At 41.5% G+C, this 14,063-nt stretch overlaps 1 long non-coding RNA gene across 1 annotated transcript; it reads right to left on the reverse strand.

Annotated features, from left to right (window-relative positions):
- Positions 1–482: 482 nt before the first annotated feature.
- Positions 483–13,672, reverse strand: LOC128316460 (uncharacterized). Its single transcript, XR_008300399.1, has 3 exons — positions 13,481–13,672; positions 11,954–12,160; positions 483–2,526 (listed from the first exon to the last, which is right to left on the reverse strand). It is a non-coding gene; the product is annotated as an uncharacterized LOC128316460 (long non-coding RNA).
- Positions 13,673–14,063: the final 391 nt, after the last annotated feature.

The raw sequence follows: 14,063 nt of genomic DNA on the forward strand, positions 1-14,063 counted from the left end.
ATGAGAGATCTTCCTATTTATTTGTCTTCTTCAGTTTTTTCTTCAATGTCTTATAGTCTTCAGTGTACAGGTTTTTCACTTCCTTGGTTAAATTTATTCCAAAGTATCTTATTGTTTTGATGTTATTGTAAATGAAATTGTTTTCTTAATTTCTCTGTCATATAGCATGCTTTTAGTGTCTAGAAATGTAACTGATTTTTCTATGCTGATTTTGTATCCTATAACTGTAGTGAATTCATTTATTCTAATAGTTCTTTAGAATGTTCTATATATAAGATCATATCATCTGCAGAGATAATTTTATTTTTTCTTTTCTAATTTGGATGATTTTTAGTTCTTTTTCTTGCCTAATGGCTATGGCTAGGACTTCCAGTACTATGTTGAACAGAAATGGTGAGAGTAGGCATGCTCGTCTTTTTCCTAATCTTATTTTTGTCACCATTTTTGTTTTATTTATTTATTTTGTCACCACAGTATTGTCACCATTACGATGTTAGCTGTGGGCCTGTCAAATATGGCCTTTATTATGTTGAGAAGTATTTCTTCTATACTTAATTTGTTAAAAGTTTTTATCATGAAAAGACGTTAAATTGTGTCAAGTCCTTTTTCTGCACTTCTTGAAATGATATGATATTTATCCTTCATTCTATTAATGTGGTATGTCAGATTCATTGATTTGCATATGTTGAATCACCCTTGTATCCCAGCTTGAATCCCACTTGATTATGGCAAACGACCCCTTTAATGTGCTCTTGAATTCAGTTTGCTAGTATTTTATCGAGAATTTTTGCATCTATGTTTATCAGGGATATTGGCCCATAATTTTCTTAGAGTGTCCTTGCCTTGATATCAGCGTAATACTGGCCTCATAAAATGAATTTGGAAGTGTTCCTTCATCTTCAATTTTTTTGAAAGAGTTTGAGAAGGATTGGAATTAATTCTTCTTTAAGTGTTTGGTATAATTCACCCATGAAGCCATATGGTCGTGGGCTTTTATCTGTTAGGAAATTTTTCATTACAGAACATAAGGGTGTTTGATTTTAAATGGAAGTATCACCATAAAAGATGGGGAATGGGAGGTAAAAAAATTGAAATTATGATCAAGATGCTGTTATTTGTGGAATATCTGTTCTGTGAATCAGTGCAAACCAGGGATTCCTCTGACCCTACTGGCTTGGTGAAGTCTCAAAGTATTGGCAGGCTCCCAAATGATCCCCCAAAATGCAACTTAAGTGCAAACGAGAGTCAGTTTGGCCTGATGAAGACACCACAATCCTGGGCACTGTTGAAAGGATGTGAAAGGATGGGAGAAAGTCATTCAGCAGAGACCTGAATGTTGTTCTGTCTCTTTATTATTCAAGTTGAGCAATTTTCTCTGGTATTACCAGATTCCCAGCTGTGACTGAATTCCAGGCCCAAAAAGCACTTTTGCTATTTCAACTGGGCAAAATTAGGGATCATAATGGCCAGTACCTGTCTGGGGCTCACTATGCACTGGGCACTTTACATGCATTATCCTATATAATCCTTATATCAGTCTGTAAAGTAGGAACTACTGTAATTCTGCATGCCTCCCCCCCCCCCCCCACCATTTTTTAAGGGAGAAAACCGAGTCTAAGCAAGTGGCTCTGAGTCACAAAGCCAGTAAATAACAGAGCTGTATTTGAAAACAGAGCTCACTCACTCCTGAGCCTGGTCTACATCCAGACAGAACTTGGCACGCATGAAGGATGATCTGTGAGGTACGTATCAGGAAGACTTCACCGGCGCCTAAGAGCCTTTAGAAATCAAACGCATTTCTCTAAGTGTATCTTCCCACTCCTCCTGAAACACATGATTATTTCTTGTTGCCATTATACAGCAAACTACACAGAGAGAAACAAACAGAATTCCCTTTGTTCCATCAGCCTCATAAATATTTTTTATGCTATTACAACGGCAGGAATTCTCTCTGTCCATAGACTGTACATTGATTTCTACCGGGGCTGGGCTGTCCTCTTCCCTTCTTTTATAGGAATCTTGGTCTTTCTCTTAGTCGCCATATGTCCCTAAGCTAAGGAAACAAACATCTGAAGAAAGCACATGGTTTCCATAATTCAGCACCTAAAAATACTTCATGGGTTTTTGCCTTATTTAATATTCCCAACAATCTGCAAAGCAGACACTGTCCCCCCGTGTCATGCATGAAGAAATGAGTGCAGGAATATTGGGTATCGTGGTTAATATCATGGAGCCAGCTGAGATGCTCTCTGTGTCCAGGTCCTTTGACAATAAAGCCTACTCTTTTTCTTTCTGCCTATTCTCCTTGCTCTTTCCACTGCTTCTGCACTTTTCAAGCATCAATTCCATAAAGCCTACATAGGAAGGGGGAGTGCAACGTCAAGAGGAAAAAGAAATTTTGTAAATAAAAATAAAGTCCTGGTTTTTCAAGGTCTTGGTAGAGCACTTACCCCTGAAACCCCACAGCATTGGGACCACTATTGTTATTCACCTGAGGTCTCTGATGATTCTTTTCCCTTGGATTACCTAGAGAGGAACGAATTCCACGTGTTTGCTTGCATGACAGGATAAACTGCCAAGGCCAGTCTTACTAGCAAGGGTTTCTCTGTCTGACATTTCCGCCTGACCTGGTGAAAAGCAGTCGGGAAGGTACAGACCTTGTCCCCCATGTTTGAACTGTGTAATGTTATACTGCCACCTTGTGGTCCCTTCGTTGCGAGCTCAAAAACAAAGCCAGAGCTTGACAAAACCAGCAGTGGTGGAAACCAGTTTTGCAACTCGGGCTGAAGAGGTAGAAGTTTGGGAGAGAATATAGGAGAGATGTCCTAATTTGTCAGGAAAAACGTTAAGTCATATATGTCATAAAATAATTTCCTGGTCAAGGGTACAGGACCTGGAGTCAGACGACCACAGTTTAAACTTACCCACTAAATAACTCCTTCTTTGGGCATTTTTCTTGTCTATATCATGGGAATAGTAATAATGTCTCAGGACTGCCATAAGAATTAAATGAGATCGTACATGCAAAGCGTGTGGCCTTAAGCCTGGCACATAAGTTTTGCTGTTACTGTGGAGCCCAGACAAGAAAGCACGCTGTCCTCTCCAAAACTCGAAAAGGTCCTCTCTTCCCTGTCACTTCCTGGGACCTAACCCTAACCCTCTCCCTTCCCACTCTGCTGTTCTTTGGTTTGAGGCTTAAACATTTCATCTTTCCCTACCCCTGAAGCGTGACTTTGGGGGAGTCAAGCAGAACACATTTCAAATCTCATCTTAATCCTCTAGCAGGTTTATGACTTTTGCCAAGTCATGTAAACTTCCTGAGCCCAAATTTCCTCCTCTGTAAAATAGGGTGAATAATACCCATGTCTCCAGATTATAGAAAGAACTGGCTCAGTGTATTTCTCATAGTTGTGGATTTTTTTTTTTTGGTTTTTTGTTAGTTTTTTTAAGTTTGTTTGTTTGTTTGTTTTACTTATGTATTTTGAGGGAGAGAGAGTGAAGGAGGGACAGAGAAAGGGAGAGAGAGAGAATCCCAAGCAGGCTCCACACCGTCAGCACAGAGCCCTATGCAAGGCCTGAACTCATGAACCATGAGATCATGACCTGAGCCAAAATCAAGAGTCAGATGCTCAACTTACAGAACCACCCAGGCGTCCCATCACATAGTTGTTTTATTCTTCATGGTGATCATTATCATTGTCATTATTACCTGTATGTATCCTTCCCCAATCCTTCCCTTGTCCTTCAAGAAGCAATAAAACCTTTAAGCTCATCTTACCCATCAAAGGTCCACCAAGTAATTGGAAAAGAAAGAACCAGTCCTTCCGGTGTCTCATTATGCAGCTCCAATAAAACATTATTTTCCCATGATTTCATAACATATTTATTTTCTCAAGGCTAAAATTGTTCAAGGCAATTTGCTCACATTTTGATGTTTCTAATATGGAAGTATATTTTATAATCAATAGGTACTTCTATATTTGTTTCTTCTCTCCAACCCCTAACTCCCTCAAAAAAAAAAAAAGATATAAAGGTACTACTAAATCAAGGTTAATTTTATATTTAATGACAACTTAGGACTCAAGAATGTAAGTGGATTCTGCTTTCATCCACCCTAACATCCCAAAGTCTGGATCTATGGTGACATCTTAAATGTTCTTAGCCATATGAATAGGAATTTCAAAGGTACAATGCTCTTGTATGTGAAGCAGTAATGCTAAGGAGACTGGGGTGAGGGGGTGGGGGGACCCAACAGCCCCACCCACTCAGCAATATGACGATCCCCTTCCCTTGCAGCACAGAATGAGATTGGAACTCTTGTTTTTCCCACTTCTCCGTGTCCCATAAACAAATGACAAGCCCTGAGCCCTCTAAACTCAGGTGGGAAAGATTTGCACTTTCTTCTGCATATGCAGACAGCTAATCACTCCCAGGACACCCGAGCTGGCAGGGCAGATGCCGAACACTGAAACTGCACGACCTTGAGCCAAGTAGGAACCGGTACATTCGGTCACTAAGGTACAGCCGGTATCGCTGCCTGGGTTTCTAATGAATGAGGACTTGTTGCCTAATTGAAAACAAGCCTAACATGCTTCATTCATTCGTGTTAGAAGAAAGAAAAAGAGAGAGAGAGAGAGAGAGAGAGAGAGAGAGAGAGAGAGAACACATCCTGATGCCAACTTTTCAAAATTCCCCTTGGTCAGTTTTCCTGTATAAAAACCAGCCCATCATCCCCAGTCAGTCCGAGACTTGGCAGCAACTTTTTGGGTCCACCCCTTCGCACTGAAGATAAAATGACCTTTGTAGTTGCTTCTTTGGAAAGGTAACTTCAGTGCAGTGGAATAACTAATAGGGAAGAAGGAATAAGTAAACATTTCACTCTGGCCTCGACAGGCTGTTTCAGCCACAGAGTGCGGCCGGTAGGTCAGCCAACCAATACCTTTTGCTAATTCTTCCAAAGAAAAACAAAGTGAACTTGGACACCCCCGGGGCCCTAGAGAATGTGCTGGCAGCCAAGCTCAGCTACCGCCAGTAACTGCGATATCTTAAGCGCTGATGGCTTACTCTTTCTTTTCTCTTCTCCATGCACCTCTCCTGAGGTTCCTTCTCACTGTCAGTTGTCCAGGGCACCTGAGAGGGAGAGACACCCACTAAGACACAGGTGGAAGTCGTCAAACAGATTGCCTGTAGCTGCCATCTTCACCTGAGCTAAGTGGACACTGTGACCCCCCAATGCACAGATTTTGTGCACAAGTTCCTTCTCAAGATAAGCCATTAAAGGCAATTAAAATGAGTGATCACAGCTGAGTTATTATGTCAGGGTGGCGCCCCCGCTGCCGGGAGCAAAGCAAAAGCTAAAGAGGGCTTGGTTTCAACTGAATAAAGATTTTTCTGAGAGAAGTCGCTGCTGGGTTGCCTTCAGCCCAACTGTGGGTCTGTGGGAAGGCTCCAGCTCCTGTGTCTCCATAGCCAAAGTCAATCTCCATAGAAATAAAGAAAGCTTATCAAAGAGCTGGTCTAGAAAATGGCCTGCATTCTGGGCTACTCAATGACAGAACGAGCAGAAAGATCTTAATCCCGAACAAGTGAAAACTCTCCAGCTGAGGAGTACCAGACGGGAAAGGGATAACGGGAGGATCATGGGAGGCTTGCAACGATAAAAATAGTAAATCATTTATCTTCAAGGAACTAAACCTCTCTTGCTGGAGAGAGACTCTTACAAGATGAATTAACCGCACTCCTCACATCTTTTAACTCCGTGTCACTTCCTAAAAGCATCAAGCATTAAGCCAACTTATGACACAGTTTATTTCGTTTATTCCACAAATATTACTTGAGGTCCTACCACACGCCAAGCATTCTACAACGGCAAAGACGCTAAACCAATCTCAGTCTGCACAGAATATACAGTCCCTTGGAGCTGACTGCCCCTGCAGTGAGGTCATGCACTCTGGTCAGAGTCCAGGCAAGTGAGGTCAAGTTTAGGCTCTGCCGTTGACCTTATGTATGACCATGAGCAAATCGTATAGGTCTCCCCAACCCTTAGTAAAATGAGGGCTATTTTTGAGCTGCCACATTGTTTAAGCTCAGGGCATCTTGAAGGCAAGATGAAACTTGTGGGAGCAGGCTGACCACAGATCTTCTGCCCTCAACTTTGACCTCAGCTCTTCTGCTTGCTTCTGGTTTAATACATTGGAGGTCAGGGGCACCAGGGTCGCTCAGTCGGGTAAGCTCAGGTCATGGTCTCACAGTTGTGAGTTCGAGCCCAGCATCGGGCTCTGTACTGATGGCTCAGAGCCTGGAGCCTGCTTCACATTCTGTGTCTCCCTCCCTCTCTCTGCCCCTCCCTCACTCATACTCTGTCTGTCTCTCTCTCTCTCTCTCAAAAACAAACATTAAAAAAAAATAATACATTGGAGTTCATAGTATTGTTTTTAATATTTTTTAAGTTTGTTTATTCATTTTGAGAGCGAGAGGCAGCACAGGAGGGTCAGAGATAGAGGCAGAAAGAGAATCCCAGGCACTATCAGTGCAGAGCCCAGCGTGGGGCTTGAACTCATGAACCACAAAATCATGACCTGAGTAGAAATCAAGAGTCAGATGCTTAACCAACTGAGCCACCCAGGCATCCCTTGGAGTTCAGAGTATTTGAAGGAAAAAAATTCAACAGCTAAAATGAATTTTGAAAACTATTGCCCTATGATTTTAATATATTTTTAAATGTCTATTTATTTATTTTGAGAGAGAGAGCGCAAGCAGGGGAGAGGCAGAGAGAGAGGAAGAGAGAGAATCCCAAGCAGGCTCCGTGGTGTCAACACAGAGCCCGATACAGGGCTCAAACTCACTAACTTCGAGATCATGACCTCAGCCAGAATAAAGAGTCATATGCTTAACTGACTGAGTCACCCAAACACCCCTGCCTTAAATGATATTAAAGTCCATTCCCATTCTGTGGTTTGTTTTCCCAGATTTCATGGAGTTTTTCATCTCTGGAAGATAAATCACCCAGGGAAATCTCTCTGAAAATAGTTCCTCTCCTTGGAACACAGACTTCTCTCATGAATATTATCCTACCACAACCTTGCATGGCTTGTCCATCTCTCCTCTGAACCCAGATTTCCTCTTTTCCTCCGTCAAATATAAGTTCACCAATATATGGTCATCGCTGGTATGATCAGCTCATTTCCTCTCTAAATTACCATACTTGACATCTTTTTCCTAACATAAACCACGGTGTTTCCTATTTTCGCCAACATTATAGGCAGCTTGTCCTTCCTGGGGAAGATTTTGGGTTTTCTTTCTTCACTGTCTTATATCCCAACTTATTCTCAGAAAGGATCTGCAGGAATGCATAAAATACAAGTGCACGACATCTTTCATCGATATCAAAGTAATTTATATATACACATTTAAAAAAATAAATAGTCTGAAGAGAATTTTAAAAATAGTCCCACTTCCCAAAGCCATCTACTTTAAATCATGTAGCTGTTTTTTTACAAATCTTGGCCATTGCTTTCCTATCTCTTAATAATATGCCGATATTGCTATTTGTTGATTTTTACACTTTTTTTGCCTGATCCATTGATTTCTGCTATTATGAATGAGGAGTTAACACTCACCTTCCCCATTTTCCCTAGATAAATGTGCCACTATTTTACGTAAATCAATATACATTTTTCTACTGTGATGATTATGTATATGTCATTTCTGGAAAGGCCAAGCAGTTTGCTAAGCATGCAGCTTAAATGAGAATCTAAAAGGGGAGAAATAAAGGCGAGGAAATAAAAGAGAGCTGGCAATAATTTAAGATTTAAATGCATATTCAACAATATATGAGTATTTCTCTGCTTCCATGAATAAACCACCACTGAGATCAGTCTCGGACTTAGAACGTGCATAAAAATCACATGGGATCTTGTTAAAATGCAGATTCTGATGCAGTAGGTCTGGGTGGGACTTGAGATTCTTGCATGTCTGACAAGCTCCCAGGTGATGTCGATGCTGCCCGCCTATGAACTACGTTTGCAGTAGCAAGACTGCCTCTGATGATTTCCAACTCTTCTCCACAGAGAGCCCTGGCTCTTCTCAATAATCTCAGTCTGTTCCGTTTTCTATTCCAGAGTGAACGGCAACGTGGCATTCACCATAAGTACTTGCACGTGGGGAGGAACAGGTGTCCCATCTCTGTCTTGCAGATGGGAAACGCTTTGGCAGGTAAGGGACTCATGCAGAGCTAAATGACAAAATTCTCTAATATAGAAAGAGTGCTTCAATTTCTACCTTCCTTGCTAACAGTCTCAGATGATGTTTAAACACTTGGAAACAAGCTACAGAGCATGTCTACCTTGCATCTGATGGAGGTGCAAGTCCCTAGGGTAAGCAGAGGACCAGCCATACTTCCTGTTTCTTTTTAATTATCTCCATTTCTTTGCATTTCTCCAGGGTGCCCTCTCTTTGCTCATATCCACCTGGGCTGCCAGCAATCTAGAGACACAGGTTGATGGAAAAGATACCAAAGGAAGCCCTGCTCTCCTCTATTATGGCTGTCCTCCATCACGAAAAAACTTCCTCCGAATAGTCTTAGAAAGTGGTACCTGTCATTTGTTACAGATATAAAGGCCAGTGGGTGCTATAAATGTTTAACCACTAACTGGCAAAAAAATGAGGCCCTGATTTGTAGCACTGCCAAATGCCATGGTGTAAATATTCCCATTCTGGCCAATTTCAAGCAACCAATGTGACTTTTCTGAACACGGAATTAGAAGGGGACGAGTACAGTCGGCTCTCACGAGCTGGTCCAAGCTGGCTCCAGCACATTGCAAGAAAAGCCTATCAGTTTAAAGCCAGGCAATTAAAGCTGTATATTCAGTAAAGATTTACAGCTGTTTTATCAACCTTTTCATCACCTCCCTTTACTACCAGATGAAGCTGACCTGGCAAGGTCTTTAACAGTTGATAATTTTTCTTTATTACAAAGTATTTGGCAGAAATGTTCCCACCACATAAATTAGGCCCTTGGTCTGTAGATAAATAGCTTTCTTTGTCTCCTATTGAATATTGCTTTGGACCAGAGAAATAGAATTCCCTTCCTGATGGTTCCCATGCATTTCGCAACCCTCTGGAAAGAGGAGGGGGAAGAAATTTGCTACTCATATGCTAAAATTAAAATTAAAAACATTCTATTATGTGCTTGTTGTATATCTCAAGTTTATTTCTGATATTATAAAGGTGTGTTTTAAATAAACACATTCATGGGGCGCTTGGGTGGCTCAGTCGGTTGAGCATCCAACTCTCAATTTTGGCGTGGGTCAAGATCTCGCGGTTCATGTGTTTGAGCCCCACATCAGGCTCTGCGCTGACAGTGTGTAGCCTGCTTGGGATTCTCTCTCTCCCCCTTCTCTCTGCCCCTCCCCCACTCATGCCCTTGCATGTTCTTGCTCTCTCTCTCTTAAAATAAATAAATAAACTTTTAAAAAACACATTCATAAACTGAATTTGCTATCTGAAGGAAACTTGAGAAAAAATTTGTATACAGAAACAGAAAGATCTTATGCCTTTTGATCCACTGGATCTTAAAACTTTATAAGTGATCAATCTCTAGTAGTTTAAGAATTGTTAGTTTAAGCTGAAAATAGAAACTTTAGGAAATATATATACTTTGACAGCTAGTCGGGGTTACGGAAGTTCAAACATATTTGCCTGAGAATAAATGGAAGGTGAAGCTAAGTGGATTGCTAAACGACCACAAATTATTTCCCTCCTTGTATAGCCGCGTCCTTTGCTATATGACTTCGCAACTCCTCCCATTAATAGGTGAGGTTTACTTCTAGCTCTTGAATGTGAGCTGGCCTTGTGACTTCTTTGGCCAATTAGAACATGACAAAGGGCACGTGTGGTGCACGACTAGGCTTCAGGAGGACTTGCAGGAGTTCCCACTTGCTCCTTTGGGGAACCTGGCATCATGTGAACCAACCCTCCCGGGAGACAAGAGACTTTTCTGACCCAGCACCTAATCACACCCGCACCCAGCCCTACTTGCCAAGCTATGGAATCTTATGCTAAATGAAAGAGTGTTTAAGTGTTCATGTACTTAGTTTTATAGGGATTGTATAGCAAAAACTGCTACAATCACTTCTAGATTAGAGAAATCTCAAAAGGCACACACCACAAAATGTGATATGTGGATCTTTTATTTTCTGGACACTGACTGAAATCAACTGTAAAAGAACATTACTAAGATAAATGGGGGAAATTAAAATGAAATGAGTATTGAGGAATTATTGCCAATGTTGTGAGATGTAGTAATGGCACTGTGCTTAGGTTCATAAAAAGTCCTGGTCTCTTAGGGATATAGATAGATAGATAGATAGATAGATATAATATTAATTATTATCTATTAAATTGTATAAATATATAATTATAACTAATTATATATTATATAATTATATTAATTAATATATTCATATATTATTAATTAATAATAATAACTAATATAAATTAATTTATATATAATAAATATAAATATATATATATTAAACACGTACCTACACACACACATATACACATACATACACATAGAAATATTTAAGAGCTGGAGCACCTGGATGGCTCAATCAGTTGCGCATCTGACTTTGGCTCAGGTCATGATCTCCAGGTTCGGTTTGTGAGTTCAAGACCTACATCGGGTTCCCTGCTGTCAGCGCAGAGCCTGCTTCAGATCCTCTGTTCCTCTCTCTTCTGCCCCTCCCCCGCTTGCACTCTCTCAAAAATAAATTTAAAAAACATTAAAAAAAAAAAAAGAAAAGAAATATGTAGGGGTAAAACAGCATTATGCTTGGAATTTGCTTTAACATTCTTCAGTAAAGCAAAGAAGGGGGGTGGGCAATGAATAAAAGAGACAAAACAGGCAAATGTTACAGTGATAATGTTTGAAGGTTGATAATGGCCACATGGCAGTTTGTTATACTATTCTCTCTTTTGCATATGTTTGAAAACTTCCAAAGTAGTTTCTGAAAATATTTCACCTGGGAAGAGGTTCTTAAGGTTATTTCTGGGATTTTTCCAAGTACCTGGAAAGAAAGCAATCACTGAATAGAAAGTCTATGTAATACAATCACTGGCCTGATTGTCTGCTCAAATAAATAGCAATAAATTTCACAATGCCACTGTGGAAGCAGAAGAAATCAAGTAATGGAGGTGGCGATTAGATTAGCTGGAAAGCCATGGTAAAAGTCAAACCCCAGAAAGTAAATCAGTTTACAACTGTAAACCCAACATGCACTGAATGGAAATTACAAAGCGGATAGGGCAAGGACAGCGAACGTGGCTATTCTGATTTTAAGGCCAGTATTTTTCCACTGCAACATGGCCGCGGCTTCACTTCATGACATTGGAGCGGCCAAGAGCTGCAAGCAGGGCTCTTGTGGTGGTGAGTGAAAAATGCAACCTAAGCTAGCCTAAGCGGTGAAAGGTTAACTACTAGATTTGTTAGTTAAGGTGTTCATCACTAGCTGCTTAAAAAGTTAAATCCCCAGATGACAGTGTCTTCACCCAATGAACGTTTATTTTATGCTGACGCAACTGTTCAAGGGCGGTATCCTAGACAGATGGCTGCAGGAGCCGCCCTTCCCCAGATCCCTGGCCTCTCACCCAACGGATAGGGACATGAAATGAAAGATCCCTCATGGGATGTGTCTGCGGGCTAAGCCTGGAAAGAGGCTATATGTGCTTTGGCCACATTTGGTGAAAACTCCAGGCCATATCCAACTACAAAGAGGGCTGGGAACTGTAGGCTAGCTGTGTGAACTAGAGGAAGAAGTGGGTTTTGGTGAATATATTGCGCTTTCTGCACAACTGGACTTCACTCCTGGCAAGACAGAAATGATACATTCCGCACAACTGGGTCCAGGCTCCCACCGTGATGAGAGGTCTCTCTCACACTCTCTTTTCCTACCTTGTTTCTATCATGTTCCATCTCGCCTCTGCCTTATTCTGTCTGCTGTTTTTTCGTTGCTTGATTTGTCATCTGCAGGATGCTCAGGCATCATATTGCTTATAAATGTAGCCAGCAGGCAGGACGTAGACACTGACTTTCCTTCCACATCACAAAATTCAGTTTCAGCCATCCATCAAAACATCCTTGTTTCCAGTGGAGTCCCATCTAACAGAAATCGCAAAGGTGGTATGCTAAGCGTGAACATTTAGGAAAAGCTGAAATAACATGATCCCTCCCTCTTCATGTTTTGTGGGCAGGCGAATATACAAGTAACAGAGAAGACAGACAAGATGGTGTGTGTTATGCAAGAATTATAAACAAAGTGCTCTAAGAATCCAGAGAAGAGTGCACGCATGGGCCAGAGTTGGAAGAACTTCCCAGAAGGGTATGTTCACATTCCTCTACAGAAGGAGGGCCATTCAGAAAGAGGAATCAGTGTCCAGAAAAGTATAGGACTGAGACCGTACGTGCATTTGAAGGAGAAAATTAATGCATTTGGACCACAAAGGCCACAGGGTAAGTAAACAACAACAAAGATATAAAGAAGTCTAAATACACAAGGTCTTTTCTACCAAGCTCAAGAGTTTGATTTTGTTTTCACTTAGACTCTCTCCTTGACCAGACTCTAGCCAGGCTCCAGTGAGGACTCTTCTGAGCTAGGCCTCAATGTGGCTGAGGAAAATCTGAACAAATACTAACATGATCTCTAACAGCTCAAGGCTGTGCCCCTAGGATGACCCTCGTCCCTCCTAAGGTGCCTGCCCAAGGAAATTCAAGGCTGCCAAGAGAATTTATTATTTGTTCCAGCCAACACCTGAAGGTAGAGCCACTTCCTGTCCCCTCACCTCCAGGGACGCCTAACTTGAGTAAGTGCCAACTAGCAAAACCAGATGGGTTTCACACAGACCCAACCCCCTTTCCACTTTTATAATTTGTCACTGCCCTGACCCTAGTGAGCCCACCAATCCTTCCCTGTTCCTCATTCTCCCCTTAAAACACCCAGTCACCCCTGTACAAACCAAAATTCTGTTCAGTTCACGCTGGACTCTTTTCCCCAGGGTGGCAATAGATTAGTGACTAGAATCTGCTCTCACCACTTCCCCTAGTATCCAGCTTCGTTTATCTTCCACCGTTGTTACCATATATATAGATAATGGAGGCTTTTGATTCAGAAAATAACCCAATGTGCGGCTCATGTGGGGCTCTTTGTTTCAGTTTTGTTGCTGTTCTTCTTGTTGTTTTAGGTCTAAGAAGATGTAATCTGATGGAGCGTAGCAGGTGAATTGGAGCAAGATGACACCAGACACCTGAGGTCCAGAGAGGAAGATGATAGAAATAATGCAGGCAAAGGAAGGTGAAGCCTGAGCTAACTCTCTGTCTGTCTGAAAAAGAAAAGAGAGAGAGAGCAATTTCTCAATTAGGATTTGCAAGATTTGGCTACCGAGTGGATGAGGTCAATGAGACACAGAGGAGCTAGAAAAGTACCTGAAGTTTCCAGATGGAGACACGGATGGAGGACCCCACTGAGTTGTTGTTTCAAAAAGAAACATAATTCATGTGAGCCATATTTCCACATGTTTAAGCTGTAACAAGAACATCACCAAAGAAAATTCACTGCGAAGAGATTTGTGTATCAGAGGCTTCCAAAGCGATTATAGAGCACAAGACAAATTAAAATAGCAGGATTACATCATGCGAAGTTTGATTGCTAAATAGTACGTATGGTGTTTCCAAATGAAAACCAAGGTCAGAAATCGAAGTCCACAACTCTTATCTCACTAAATATTCTAAGTTTGAAGAGCTGAACCCACACACATGCACACACACACGCACACACACACACAGAATGTTATACTTTAAAAAAAAAATTCAGGGGCGCCTGGGTGGCACAGTCGGTTAAGCGTCCGACTTCAGCCAGGTCACGATCTCGCGGTCCGGGAGTTCGAGCCCCGCGTCAGGCTCTGGGCTGATGGCTCAGAGCCTGGAGCCTATTTCCGATTCTGTGTCTCCCTCTCTCTCTGCCCCTCCCCCGTTCATGCTCTGTCTCTCTCTGTCCCAAAAATAAATA

The sequence above is a fragment of the Acinonyx jubatus genome, chromosome B4 (genome assembly GCF_027475565.1).
Source record: "Acinonyx jubatus isolate Ajub_Pintada_27869175 chromosome B4, VMU_Ajub_asm_v1.0, whole genome shotgun sequence".
Taxonomy (NCBI): Eukaryota; Metazoa; Chordata; class Mammalia; order Carnivora; family Felidae; genus Acinonyx; species Acinonyx jubatus.